The 14,580-nt window shown below is 44.8% G+C and overlaps 1 long non-coding RNA gene across 1 annotated transcript; it reads right to left on the reverse strand.

The window, feature by feature from the left end:
- Positions 1 to 1,613: 1,613 nt before the first annotated feature.
- LOC148683326 (uncharacterized) lies at positions 1,614 to 13,971 on the reverse strand. The gene is made up of 3 exons (XR_015947207.1): positions 13,833 to 13,971; positions 11,830 to 11,895; positions 1,614 to 2,669 (listed from the first exon to the last, which is right to left on the reverse strand). It is a non-coding gene; the product is annotated as an uncharacterized LOC148683326 (long non-coding RNA).
- Positions 13,972 to 14,580: the final 609 nt, after the last annotated feature.

The raw sequence follows: 14,580 nt of genomic DNA on the forward strand, positions 1-14,580 counted from the left end.
CATGGGATTGTTTTTCTCACATGGCAGTTATGTTTTTGTTCTACATAGTGGGAAGTGACGGAGACAGGATGTTTGTATTACTGTGTTCTATGATGTGGGACTATTGTCCTTTGTCTCTTTCTCTTTGGTGTCTGAAGAAGGAGCTGAGTCAGAATGCTCCAAGTGCATTATATGTAAATAAAGTAGTTTAGCCAAAATGCTGTGCTGCTGAGTCTGTCATGCGAACTCTGCAGAATCTTGAAGTGTGCTGATGCCTCTTGGTATCAGTCGCTGTGATGTGCGGGCTGGAGAAAGCTTTTGAAGCTCCCGAATGACCGACCAGGAGGGAGAGAACATGCCAGTCGGGCATGTGTATCTGTCGGATGCCTACTCATGCGTAGGACGCTCCTGACAGAGAGTACTTTTAAAGCAGGCATGTCAAACCTGCGGCCCTCCAGATGTTTTGGCCTACAACTCCCATGATCCCTAGCTAGCAGGACCAGTGGTTGGGGAAGATGGGAATTGTAGTCCAAAACATCTGGAGGGCCGCAGGTTTGACATGCCTGTTTTAAAGTCTAAAAATAATGCATCCTGTATTTCCTCGATGCTTATTAAAAAGACCATTAGCGGGTAATTGTTTATTCTTTTGTCAGCCCCTGCAAGTTTTACTCCATGCCAGCTCTGCAGGCGGGGAGGGGGGCAACATAACTGGGCTCCTGAGCCCCATGGGGTGCCACAGAGAGTGTGGTTGGTCAAGAGAGTTGTGGACTCAAAAAGGTTGAAAACCTCTGCTATAGACCATGTTCTCTTACACTGGCCCTCTTATCAGCATGCTCGTACAAAGAATATTGCCCCGTTGCTCTTAGAATAATACCCTGAAGTTCAAGTTTGGAATTGTTCAGGAAACAGAAAAACAAAACAGAAAGAGTGATAGTAGAGACAAAAAATACAGCGACACAGAATGGTGGGAAAAATAATTATAGCAGATTTAATATTTTTTTTTAAAGTTTGTTATTTTTCATTAGGCACCTTCCCAGGAGAGGAGCAACAGGGCATCTGTTGGAATTTTGAGGAAATAACAAGTACTGATTCTTATCCAATCCCGCCGCCTCAGGCCTACCTCACCCCACCACCTGAGGCCTAAGCCACTCTTAGGCCTCTCCACAGTCGCCGACCAACCCCTCCAAGCCCGCCGCCTCAGGCCTACCCCGCCCCACCGCCGCAGGCCTAACCCATTCTACAGCCTCCACCCACCCCATGGATTCCACCCCCGCTGATCCCAACCTCTCCCGGCACCCTCCACCGTCAATCCTACCACCCCCAGAGACCAGGCCACCTCCTCAACATCCCTAGGCCTCTCCACAGTCCCCGACCACCCCTCCAATCCCGCCACCTCAGTCCTACCCCACCCCATCGCCACAGCCCTAACCCGCTCTGCAGCCTCCACCCACCCCACGGATTCCGCCCCTGCCGATTCCGAAACCCTCCGTTGCCGATCCCGCCACCCCTAGGGACCAGGCCACCTCCTTAACATCCCTAGTCCTCCCCACAGTCCCCGACCACATCTCCAATCCCTCCATCTCAGGCCTACCCCACCCCGTCGCCTCAGCCCTAACCCTCTCTGCAGCCTCCGCCCACCCCACAAAGATTCCACCATCAAGAAGGAGCAGACTAACCTGGACCACCCAAGGAACCTCACCTCTCCTCAACCCGCCACCCTCCCACCCCCCAAATACCAGGATCACCCAGGGAACCACACCTCCTCTGGGTGGGGGTTACCGGGAAGAGGGAGGTGGGGGATTCACAGGGATAAGCCGACGGGGGGGGGGGCAACATAATAGATCATAGATGGGGACAGGGTGGGGGCGATCACAGGGATTAGCCACAGCAACGCGTGGCAGGGCCAGCTACCGTGTTTCTCATAAAATAAGACGTGCCTATAAAATAAGCCATGGCACGATTTTCTCAAAGCAATAAAATATAAGGCATAAGGCATCCCCCAAAATAAGACATGCTGGGGTACCGGTACCATACCGTGCTGGGAGCAGGTCCGGATGGCACTTCCGTAAGGAACAGGAAAAGGAAGGTGCCTGTCCTTGCCGGAAGCAGATGCACAACATGCGCCACGTGGAGCTCAGATGGAGCGGGAGCCGGCAGAAGCTGCAGCACGCCCCGTGCCAAGCCCCGACCCTGCGGAACACACAGTGCGCGCCGCGCCAAGTCCCAACCCAGTGGGACCCGGCAAGGGCAGCAGCGCACGCTGCACACACAGGCACTGAACGGCGCACGTGGGAAAAGGACTTCCGGGGGTTATTGACTTTGGAAGTCGAAACCTTCGGAAGTCGAAGCGTTCGGATGTCAAGGTATGACTGTATTCTGTTTCCTCCATCTAGTTTCCCCTTTTCCATTGTATCTTAATCTACATTATACTGTTGAATTTACAACAATCCTGCTAGCCTTTTCACTTGCTTACAATTGTTTCCCTGATACTCCACAAACACTTTCCATTCATCTTCATACACTCGTCCTTCTTGTTCTCCTGCCCTGCTGGTTAGGGCTGCTAGCTCTGCGCATTCCATCATTTTCCAGCTGCCACTCATCCTTTGGAGCCTCTCCCACCTTTAACCTTTTACAGTTGAAGATTGGCAATAATTTATTCAGTGTTGCTGAGAATATTGTATTGAAGATATCTGTGGTGGGACAGGAAACCATTCAATAAACAATCATACATATTAATTTTGTTTACTTTAAGCAGAGGCTTAACAGTCATCTGTCAGGAATGCTTTGATGGAGTTTCCTGCTTGCCAGGGGGTTGAACTGGATGGCCCTTGTGGTCTCTTCCAACTCTAGGATTCTATGATTCATAGATCTCAGGGTGGTTCACAACATAGAATTACAATATAAAATCACATTAATGGGATGTGCCAATTTTCATGATATGGCTCTGAGTATGTACACATTTGGAAATGTGCAACAAGCATCTGAGGAGGATATTTTGAAACTGCAGGTGGGGAACAGATTAAGTATCTTTATCAGAAGTGGCTCTCCTGAAGTTGATTTTCACTTAAAACAAAAAGCCTCAAACAGCATTTGTGTTTCTGTTACTTGAGTTTGCAGCTAATATGTAGTTAGGCAATTACTAATATTTTAAAGTTTTCTAAAATCGAAGGAACCCAAACGCTAAGATTTTCCAAGTCAGGGAGGTCTCCAGCCTTGGATAATATTATTTTATATTATTTCTCTCTCTCTTTTCTTACCTCTAGCAAGTCTATAATCTTTCTTAGATTTGGCAACAAGAATAGCACACAGTATTCAAAACAGGGATGACCACAAATGAATAAGAGAGAGAGTTTATGATATATTTATTTCATTCTAATAATTTCATTATAATTTCTACATTTTTTCCCCTTTTTCCCCTTTTCCCTTTGTTATTTTTAATAAGCTTTGTAACCTGGCCCCAAGCATTTTGCTATTTCATTCATTTTCTCCTGTAACTGTTTAAAGCAGAAATAAAAAAAATCCTTCCAGTAGCACCATAGAGACCAACTAAGTTTGTCATAAGTATGAGCTTTCATGTCATAGGTATGAGCTTTTCGTGTGTCAGATACTAAAGAAGTGTGTATCTAAATAAGTATCCAAAGAATCTAAAGTATCTAAAGATGTGTGCATGCACACGAAAGCTGAGCAAACTCTAAGTAGCGTCTCTAAGGTGCTACTGGAAGGATTTTTAAATTTTTGTTTTGACTACCGGTACAAAGGTGCTTATTCCTGGAGTGAACATGCAGTTCTACTCAAGAGTAAGCAACTAAGCGAAATAAAGCCATGGAACGCTTATTTGCCTTCTATCTATGCATTGTGATACTCCAACAATGTGTTCTGCTTCAATTTGACTCATTTTACAAAGGTGCTTATTCCTGGAGTGAATATGCAGTTCTACTCAAGAGTAAGCAACTAAGCGAAATAAAGCCATGGAACGCTTATTTGCCTTCTATCTATGCATTCTGACACTCCAACAATGTGTTCTGCTTCAATTTGACTCATTTTACAAAGGTGCTTATTCCTGGAGTGAACATGCAGTTCTACTCAAGAGTAAGCAACTAAGCGAAATAAAGCCATGGAACGCTTATTTGCCTTCTATCTATGCATTCTGACACTCCAACAATGTGTTCTGCTTCAATTTGACTCATTTTACAAAGGTGCTTATTCCTGGAGTGAACATGCAGTTCTACTCAAGAGTAAGCAACTAAGCGAAATGAAGCCATGGAACGCTTATTTGCCTTCTATCTATGCATTCTGACACTCCAACAATGTGTTCTGCTTCAATTTGACTCATTTTACAAAGGTGCTTATTCCTGGAGTGAACATGCAGTTCTACTCAAGAGTAAGCAACTAAGCGAAATAAAGCCATGGAACGCTTATTTGCCTTCTATCTATGCATTCTGACACTCCAACAATGTGTTCTGCTTCAATTTGACTCATTTTACAAAGGTGCTTATTCCTGGAGTGAACATGCAGTTCTACTCAAGAGTAAGCAACTAAGCGAAATAAAGCCATGGAACGCTTATTTGCCTTCTATCTATGCATTCTGACACTCCAACAATGTGTTCTGCTTTAATTTGACTCATTTTACAAAGGTGCTTATTCCTAGAGTGAACATGCAGTTCTACTCAAGAGTAAGCAACTAAGCGAAATAAAGCCATGGAACGCTTATTTGCCTTCTATCTATGCATTCTGACACTCCAATGTGTTCTGCTTCAATTTGACTCATTTTACAAAGGTGCTTATTCCTGGAGTGAACATGCAGTTCTACTCAAGAGTAAGCAACTAAGCGAAATAAAGCCATGGAACGCTTATTTGCCTTCTATCTATGCATTGTGACACTCCAACAATGTGTTCTGCTTCAATTTGACTCATTTTACAAAGGTGCTTATTCCTAGAGTGAACATGCAGTTCTACTCAAGAGTAAGCAACTAAGCGAAATAAAGCCATGGAACGCTTATTTGCCTTCTATCTATGCATTCTGACACTCCAATGTGTTCTGCTTCAATTTGACTCATTTTACAAAGGTGCTTATTCCTGGAGTGAATATGCAGTTCTACTCAAGAGTAAGCAACTAAGCGAAATAAAGCCATGGAACGCTTATTTGCCTTCTATCTATGCATTCTGACACTCCAACAATGTGTTCTGCTTCAATGTGTTCTGCTTCACTAAATGACTAAAGAGCGACAACAATGTACAGACAAAAGCATAATGGCGTCCTTTCTCTCCAGCTCCGAGAGAACAGACAGGCACAAGTAAAAGTGAAAGTACATTAGAGAAGAAGAAATAAGACTGTCTTCCATTTCGCACACTCTTCCCAGACAGGCATGTGATTTACAACAATCTCATCTGCAGCATCGGAGGAGTGAAATTGCTAACACTGAGTAGGGGGGGAGTGGGCCCATATTTCTGACTAAAGGGACAGGACATCCCAAAGTTCTTTGCAGCCATGTGTGCATGCCATGGGGCATGCTTGCATTATGTGCACAAACTGAAGGGCATCAGCATGCCCCATAGCATGCTTGAATAATGTCAGCATGCTCGCAGCGGTGGGTGCTGACATCATGAATACATGCCATGGGGCATGTGTGCATGGTGTGCTGACATTGCATGGCCTTGAGCCTCCTTAACTGTGGGGACAATGGGGGGGGGAGTAAGGGCTTGTCCACAGTTCCTCTTGTTCCACTGCTTTCTCCTGGGGAAAACCACTCTTTAGCACTCAATCAGAGCAAATGGCAATTCAAGTTTTCTCCAGATTCCAATTTAGTACTAAAGGACGGGTTTTCCCTGAGAAAGGAGCAGGGCAAAGGGAAAACTGCTCAGACCCGTGCCTGGAAAGCATAGGTCAAGCAGAAAACTGTAACCCATAAGAGAGGAACAGACAAAAGACAGAAAAGGGTATGCCAGGGATGGGCGAACTTGGGGAGAGTGTAGCAGGCCAGGAGATCACTAGAGGCCCAACTGTCCTTTGTGGCTAGGAGCGCCTTTTACCAGCTGTCTGGTTCGCCAAGTACAGCCATTCCTAGACAGGGGAAGTCTGTTCACTATTGTACACGTTTGTAACCCTGAGGCTAGATTGCTGACATGCACTCTATGTGGGGTTGCCCTGGACCTAGTTCAGCAGCTCCAGGTGGTGCTGAACACTGTGGCCAGATGGCTGGTGGGAGCTTCTGGTTGAGAACATGTGACACCACTGCTGCCACTGGCTGCCTATCTGATACCAAGTCATGTTCAAGGTTCTTGGGTTCAGGATACCTCAGGACCATCTGCAGGAGTGTCTCTAGTCATTCCCTGCGCTGGTGAGGCTCATATGACAACAATGAGAAACCAAGCCTTTTATCTCATCCACCCGGTCCTATGGAACTCTGTACCAATCATGGCTCCAATACTTTGGCCACCTCATGAGAAGAGAAGAATCCTTGGAAAAGACCCTGATGTTGGGAAAGATTGAGGGCACTAGGAGAAGGGGACGTCAGAGGACAAGATGGTTGGACAGTGTTCTCGAAGCTACGAACATGAGTTTGACCAAACTGCGGGAGGCAGTGCAAGACAGGAGTGCCTGGCGTGCTATGGTCCATGGGGTCACAAAGAGTCGGACACGACTAAATGACTAAACAACAACCAATCATAGAGGCTGAGGGGTGGGCAAAGAATCTGCAGCAGCCTTGTGCACACGCTGCACGACATGCTGATTTTAATTGTGCAGCCTGCCAGCGTGCTCACTCCACTCACACACCCTGTAGCATGCGCATGATGTGCTGACATCACTCGTGCATGTCATGTGGCACCAGCCCCTTCAATTGTTGTGGCAAGGTGGCATCCTTGCTGCCAATAGAGATTCAACAGGTGCCTTCTGTGCCAACTTTTAAGCAGCTGTTGAAAACCAGACCTATGCAGGCAATTAAGAGTACGTCTCCCACTTTAGTCTATTAATGTTTGTTTTTAATTCCTTTTTGCTTTCAACTTATTGTTAACTGCTTTTTATATAGCCTCTCCTGGTATGCCCCGCGGAGGACCTTAAGGTCCACAAACAACAATATTCTGGAGATCCCGAGCCATAAGATGGCTAGATTGGCCTCTACTAGAGCCAGGGCCTTTTCAGTACTGGCCCCAACTTGGTGGAACGCTCTTTCCCAGGAAACCAGGGCCCTGCGGGATTTGTCATCTTTCCGCAGGGCCTGCAAGACAGAGCTGTTCCGCCTGGCCTTTGGGTTAGACTCAGCTTGACCCCTGTGTTTTTCCTCCCTCATGGCTTGGATTTATGGAATACTTGAATTGAGGCTGCACTTTAAATTTTAATACGGTATTTTAATCTGTATTTTAATTAATTGTTTTTATGTTTTATTGTAATTCTGTTGTAATATTGTAATTATTATTATTATTATTATTATTATTATTATTATTATTATTACGTTTAAGATTCATTGAATTGTATAGTTGAAAGGGACCCACAAGCTCCAGCCTCTGAAATATTGTTATGATGCAGTGCTATATAAATATATTTAGAAATAAATTACAATAAGTATCAAGGTTCCAAACCATATAGAACCTAAAAGTTAACAGCAGCACTTTAAATACTTCCAGATGGTCACTAAATCAAATGTCTACAGTGGTACCTCGGTTGACGAACTTAATTCGTTCCGGAAGTCCATTCTTAAACCAAAGTGTTCTTAAACCAAGGCACACTTTTCCTACTGAGGCCTCCCGCCACCGGTGCCCTTCTACTGTTCAGCTTTGTTTGGCTTCCGGGGCAAAGTTTGCCAGCCGGAACACCTACTTCCAGTTTTGCGGAGTTCATTGCCCAAATAGTTCATTAACAGGACTGTTCGTAGACCAAGGTACCTCTGTACTGGAAATTAGGTTTGTGCAATTAATAGACTTACCTACCTCTCTTTGGGTCCAGACCAAAGAGAGTCACAGAAAATTTGTTTTGGTGTTTTGGGGTGGGTGAATCAATTTTCACTTTCTGCTACTCCCTTCAGTGCCCACTGCTTTCACATTGCTTTTGTTTCCAGCCATGCTCATAAATATTTCTGGTGTGCTTCTGAATGGAGCATAGCCTTATAGGTTTTCTCCCTTTTGACGCCTCAGATTTGCACAAAACCAGCTAATTGCACAAATTACCATATTTTTCCATGTATATATTTTTTCAAGTTTAAAATTGGGGGTCATCTTATACATGGATAGAGCATATGGGGGATTTCTTTATTTGGAGTCCCAAAAAAATAGGGGTCATGTTATACACGGAAAAATATGATACATGAAAAATGGTGTGCCAGAAATTGCCTGATTGTACACTTTTGTATATTTGCTGGGTGGGTTTTTATTTAACCCACCATGGTGCCCATGCAGCCATCTGTGTGCATGCCCCACATCTGTATTTCATAGCATAGCAGAACCAACACATTAGAAGGCAGGGACAAACACAAAAGGGAATGGCTACTGCTATGGATGGGAACCCCTTCATGGATCAATGCCTTGTCGTGGCGAAGGGGCTTGAATAACTCAGAGAAGCTATGAGCTATGCCATGCAGGGCCACCCAAGATGGACAGGTCATAGTGGAGAGTTTTGACTAAACGTGATCCACCTGGAGAAGGAACTGGCAAGCCACTCCAGTATCCCTGCCAAGAAAACTCCATGGACAAAGACAACAGGCATATAAAAGTTATGACGCTGGAAGATGAGCCCCTCAGGTCGGAAGGCGTCCAACATGTTACTGAGGAAGAGCGGAGGACAAGTACAAGTAGATTCAGAGCTGATGAAGCGGCTGGGCCAAAGCCGAAAGGACGCTCAGTTGCGGATATGCCTGGAAGCGAAAGGAAAGTCCGATGCTGTAAAGAAAAATATTGCATAGGAACCTGGAATGTAAGAACCATGAATGGAGGTAAGCTGGATGTGGTCAAAAATGAGATGACAAGAATAAATATCGACATCCTGGGCATCAGTGAACTAAAATGGAAGGGAATGGGCGAATTCAGTTCGGGTGACTATCATATCTACTACTGTGGGCAAGAATCCTGTAGTAGAAATGGAGTGGCCCTCATAGTCAACAAAAGAGTGGCAAAAGCTGTAATGGGATGCAATCTCAAAAATGACAGAATGATCTCGATACGAATCCAAGGCAGACCTTTTAACATCACAGTAATCCAAGTTTATGCACCAACTACCGGAGCTGAAGAAAGTGAAATTGACCAATTCTATGAAGACCTACAACACCTTCTAGAAATGACACCAAAGAAGGATGTTCTTCTCATTACAGGGGATTGGAATGCTAAAGTAGGGAATCAAGAGATAAAAGGAACAACTGGCAAGTTTGGCCTTGGAGTTCAAAATGAAGCAGGGCAAAGGCTAACCCTAACTCAGATCATCAGCTTCTTATAGCAAAATTCCAGCTTAAACTGAAGAAAGTAGGAAAAACCACTGGGCCAGTAAGATACAATCTAAATCAAATCCCTTATGAATACACAGTGGAAGTGAGGAACAGGTTTAAGGATTTAGATTTGGTGGACAGAGTGCCTGAAGAACTATGGATGGAGGCTCGTAACATTATACAGGAGGCAGCAACGAAAACCATCCCAAGGAAAAGGAAATGCAAGAAAGCAAAATGGCTGTCCAACGAGGCCTTACAAATAGCGGAGGAGAGGAGGCAAGCAAATTGCAAGGGAGATAGGGAAAGATACAGGAAACTGAATGCAGATTTCCAAAAAACAGCAAGGAGAGACAAGAGGGTCTTCTTAAATGAGCAATGCAAAGAAATAGAGGAAAACAATAGAATGGGGAAAACCAGAGATCTGTTCAAGAAAATTGGAGATATGAAAGGAACATTTCGTACAAAGATTACCATAATCAAGGACAAAAGTGGTAAGGACCTAACAGAAGCAGAAGACATCAAGAAGAGGTGGCAAGAATACACAGAGGAATTATACCAGAAAGACATGGAGGTTTCGTACACCCCAGGTAGTGTGGTTGCTGACCGTGAGCCAGACATCTTGGAGAGTGAAGTCAAATGGGCCTTAGAAAGCACTGCTAATAACAAGGCCAGTGGAAGTGATGATATTCCAGTTGAACTATTAAAAATTTTAAAAGATGATGCTGTTAAGGTGCTACACCCAATATGCCAGCAAGTTTGGAAAACTCAGCAATGGCCAGAGGATTGGAGAAGATCAGTCTACATCCCAATTCCAAAGAAGGGCAGTGCCAAAGAATGCTCCAACTACCGCACAATTGCGCTCATTTCACACGCTAGCAAGGTTATGCTTAAAATTCTACAAGGCAGGCTTAGGCAGTATGTGGACCGAGAACTCCCAGAAGTGCAAGCTGGATTTCGAAAGGGCAGAGGAACCAGAGACCAAATAGCAAACATGCGCTGGATTATGGAGAAAGCTAGAGAGTTCCAGAAAAACGTCTACTTCTGCTTCATTGACTATGCAAAAGCCTTTGACTGTGTCGACCACAGCAAACTATGGCAAGTTCTTAAAGAAATGGGAGTGCCTGATCACCTCATCTGTCTCCTGAGAAATCTCTATGTGGGACAAGAAGCTACAGTTAGAACTGGATATGGAACAACTGAGTGGTTCAAAATTGGGAAAGGAGTACGACAAGGTTGTATATTGTCTCCCTGCTTATTTAACTTATATGCAGAATTCATCATGCGAAAGGCTGGACTAGATGAATCCCAAGCCGGAATTAAGATTGCCGGAAGAAATATCAACAACCTCAGATATGCAGATGACACAACCTTGATGGCAGAAAGCGAGGAGGAATTAAAGAACCTTTTAATGAGGGTGAAAGAGGAGAGCGCAAAATATGGTCTGAAGCTCAACATCAAAAAAACCAAGATCATGGCCACTGGTCCCATCACCTCCTGGCAAATAGAAGGGGAAGAAATGGAGGCAGTGAGAGATTTTACCTTCTTGGGCTCCTTGATCACTGCAGATGGTGACAGCAGTCACGAAATTAAAAGACGCCTGCTTCTTGGGAGGAAAGCAATGACAAACCTAGACAGCATCTTAAAAAGCAGAGACATCACCTTGCCGACAAAGGTCCGTATAGTTAAAGCTATGGTTTTCCCAGTAGTGATGTATGGAAGTGAGAGCTGGACCATAAAGAAGGCTGATCGCTGAAGAATTGATGCTTTTGAATTATGGTGCTGGAGGAGACTCTTGAGAGTCCCATGGACTGCAAGAAGATCAAACCTATCCATTCTTAAGGAAATCAGCCCTGAGTGCTCCCTGGAAGGACAGATCGTGAAGCTGAGGCTCCAATACTTTGGCCACCTCATGAGAAGAGAAGAATCCTTGGAAAAGACCCTGATGTTGGGAAAGATTGAGGGCACTAGGAGAAGGGGACGTCAGAGGACAAGGTGGTTGGACAGTGTTCTCGAAGCTACGAACATGGGTTTGACCAGGCTGCGGGAGGCGGTGCAGGACAGGAGTGCCTGGCGTGCTATGGTCCATGGGGTCACGAAGAGTCAGACACGACTAAACGACTAAACAACAACAAATGGATGGGAAAGACCTAAGCTGCTCCTCATACACTGTATGTGTGGCTGTGGACGGGGGGGGGGGGGGAATCAACCTCTAAACAATGCCCCAAAGTGGACAAGCCCCTATAAACAACCCACAGGCATATCAGAATAAATGCTCATTGCAGTACACCTTGACTTCCCAGCAAATCAGAATGAATATCAATAACCACTAAATAAGCTTTGTGCAAGCAAATCATTGCAAATGCTGAATAAAAGCTCCTCTGGAGGAGCCTTTTGAAATGGGATTGAGCTGAGTGTACAGTCCCAGTTTTGGAGCACCAACCTGGAAATGGTGTGAGGATCACGGCACACCACAGAAAGTCTATGCAGAGCTTCCAGGGTCTCATTACTGTTAAGAAAGAGAGAAAAGCAGAGTTTTAGCATCCAAAAGAATTCTTTTAAAAAACCTTCTCTCCAACCAACCATTAAAAGGAATCCAAGGTTTTTCCCCTTGGCTTACTTCTTCTGGTTTAGAACCATTGCCCAATGCCCCATTGATGAGTTTGTAAAGTTGTCATCAACACCTACCCAAATGCTTACATGAAATAATGTCAAGAAATATCAATATATAACCAGCAATTTTCTCATCAGGGGCATATGCAGCGGCATTGGGTCCATTGTGTCGAGTACTGTCAATTCTGTTTTCAAACATCCTCTCAGTGGACATCTGTCAGTATCTAGTTTTTCTAGTTTTTTTGCACTCCAAGTTGATTTCTTTTTCTTTTTCAGCAGGCTTGTAATGTTTAAAGTTTTGTTGCTGCTGCTTTCTGTTTTCCTTGAGTGCTCACTGGAAGGACAGATCCTGAAGCTGAGGCTCCAATACTTTGGCCACCTCATGAGAAGAGAAGGCTCCCTGGAAAAGACCCTGATGTTGGGTAAGATTGAGGGCACAAGGAGAAGGGGACAACAGAGGTTGAGATGGTTGGACGGTGTTCTCGAAGCTACCAACATGACTCTGACCAAACTGCGGGAGGCAGTGGAAGACAGGAGTGCCTGGCGTGCTATGGTCCATGGAGTCACGAAGAGTCGGACATGACTGAATGACTAAACAACAACAAAAGGTAAAGGGATCCCTGGCCCAGCCGTGACCGACTCTGGGGTTGGGGCGCTCATCTCACTCTATTGGCCGAGGGAGCCGGCGTTTGTCCATAGACAGTTTCCAGGTCATGTGGCCAGCATGACAAAGCTGCTTCTGGCGAACCAGAGCAGCACACGGAATCACCGTTTACCTTCCTGCCGGAGCAGTACTTATTTATCTACTTGCACTTTGACATGCTTTTGAACTGCTAGGTTGGCAGGAGCTGGGACCGAGCAATGGGAGCTCACCCCGTCGCAGGGATTCAAACCACAGACCTTCTGATCAACAAGCCCTAGGCTCTGTGGTTTAACCCACAGCACCACCCGCGTCCCCTTCTTTTATATTACTGCAGGCAAAGAGCATATTTAAACTTCCTTTAGATTACTGCAGTTTAAATATGCTCTTTTGCCTCTTTGACACCTATTTTTCCCTTTGCATTTTCATGGTGTAAAGCTACCCTGAATACCCTTTGAGCAGCAGAGCAGGGCATTACTTACTTACTTACTTACTTACTTACTTACTTACTTACGGTACTTGCAATGCCAGCGTGGGCATGTTTAATCATAGAAGTAGGTCCCACTAAGTTAAAAGGGACCTTCTCCTTCGTGTGATTGCAGCCATACTTACTCTTAACTTAATTCATTTCTTTCATTTTGACTTATTGCTGTCTTTTTAATTGATTTTAATTTTTTAATCAGTTTTGTAACCTTTTTCAATGAGGTAGCATTTAAACATAGCAGATAAACAATTGAATTTACTCTGCCTTTCTATTAAGTAGCAACGCAAATCTGAAGAAGTGTGCATGCACACGAAAGCTCATACCTATGACAAACTTAGTTGGTCTCTAAGGTGCTGCTGGAAGGATTTTTTTATTTTTGTTTTGACTGCATCAGACCAACACAGCTACCTACCTGTAACCCATAGATTTACTTCTTTTCCTTCACCATGTTCCTCTCCTCCCCTTGCTCTGTGAAACTCAGGGATATACATGAGGTTGTTCCATTTTATTCTCAACAACTGCCATGTCAGGTTGGCCAGGCTGAAAGAATGATGGGCCAAACAAGATCCCCCAAGCAGCTTCTGTCAAAGGCAGCAGTTTGGCTTCCATTATCCACCCCCACCTCTGGCTAGCTAGAAGAGGAAATCCCAGGGTTTGTGCACTTTCCCCAGTTCCCAAGAAGTGACACGGAGGAGGCTGGCTCACTTACCTGCAGGGATAGTGACAAAAGTGGCTGGAAGAGTAAAGAGCACCCAAGCAAGACAAATGGCACGCCGGGCAGTTGGTGTTCTCTCCTTGCTGTGAGACTGCAGGATGAGCTATATGAAGATAAAGAGAGCAAGCTACATGCAGGAAAGATAAGAAGGCTTCCGCTGGGGGTGGGCTAAGGGCACTGCCATATATCCTTTCTGCTAGAGGAAGATAAGCCAGCAAAACTCAAGAGTGCCTAGAAAGAACATTCTGGAGGAGCAGGTGGTGGATTTCTGCTTTGCATCACCAACAGATCACCTTGGGCACAGCCTAGCCAAAGCTAAGTCGCTTTTAGTAAGAGGAAGAGTTGGGGGAGGAGGCGAATCTACCAATTTTGTTTTATCTCAGTTTCTCATTTCCCCCGCCTTCTGTTCAATTCTCCACATTTTGCATTTGTGATTATGTTTTTAAAAAGGATTCCTTATTAACAATTGTGACCATTTTAATGAAAATTTATTGTAATACTGTATACGCATTTTTGTATTCAAATTTGACTAATGTTTTCACTTTCCTCTAATGCTTTTCAACCAGTGCACCGTGGCACCCTGAATGATGGTCTTCCCTCCCTCCTCTGATGCCCTCTCATGTCTCTGCCTCCAGAGATTTGTGCAGCTGTTTGTTGTAGCAGCCCTGGCCTTGGAGAAAGTAAGCATGCGAGTGAGGATTTCCAAGGAGAGAGGAGAGGAGGCTGATGGAACCCTCCACAA

The sequence above is a fragment of the Zootoca vivipara genome, chromosome 15 (genome assembly GCF_965207765.1).
Source record: "Zootoca vivipara chromosome 15, rZooViv2.hap1.1, whole genome shotgun sequence".
Classification (NCBI taxonomy): domain Eukaryota; kingdom Metazoa; phylum Chordata; class Lepidosauria; order Squamata; family Lacertidae; genus Zootoca; species Zootoca vivipara.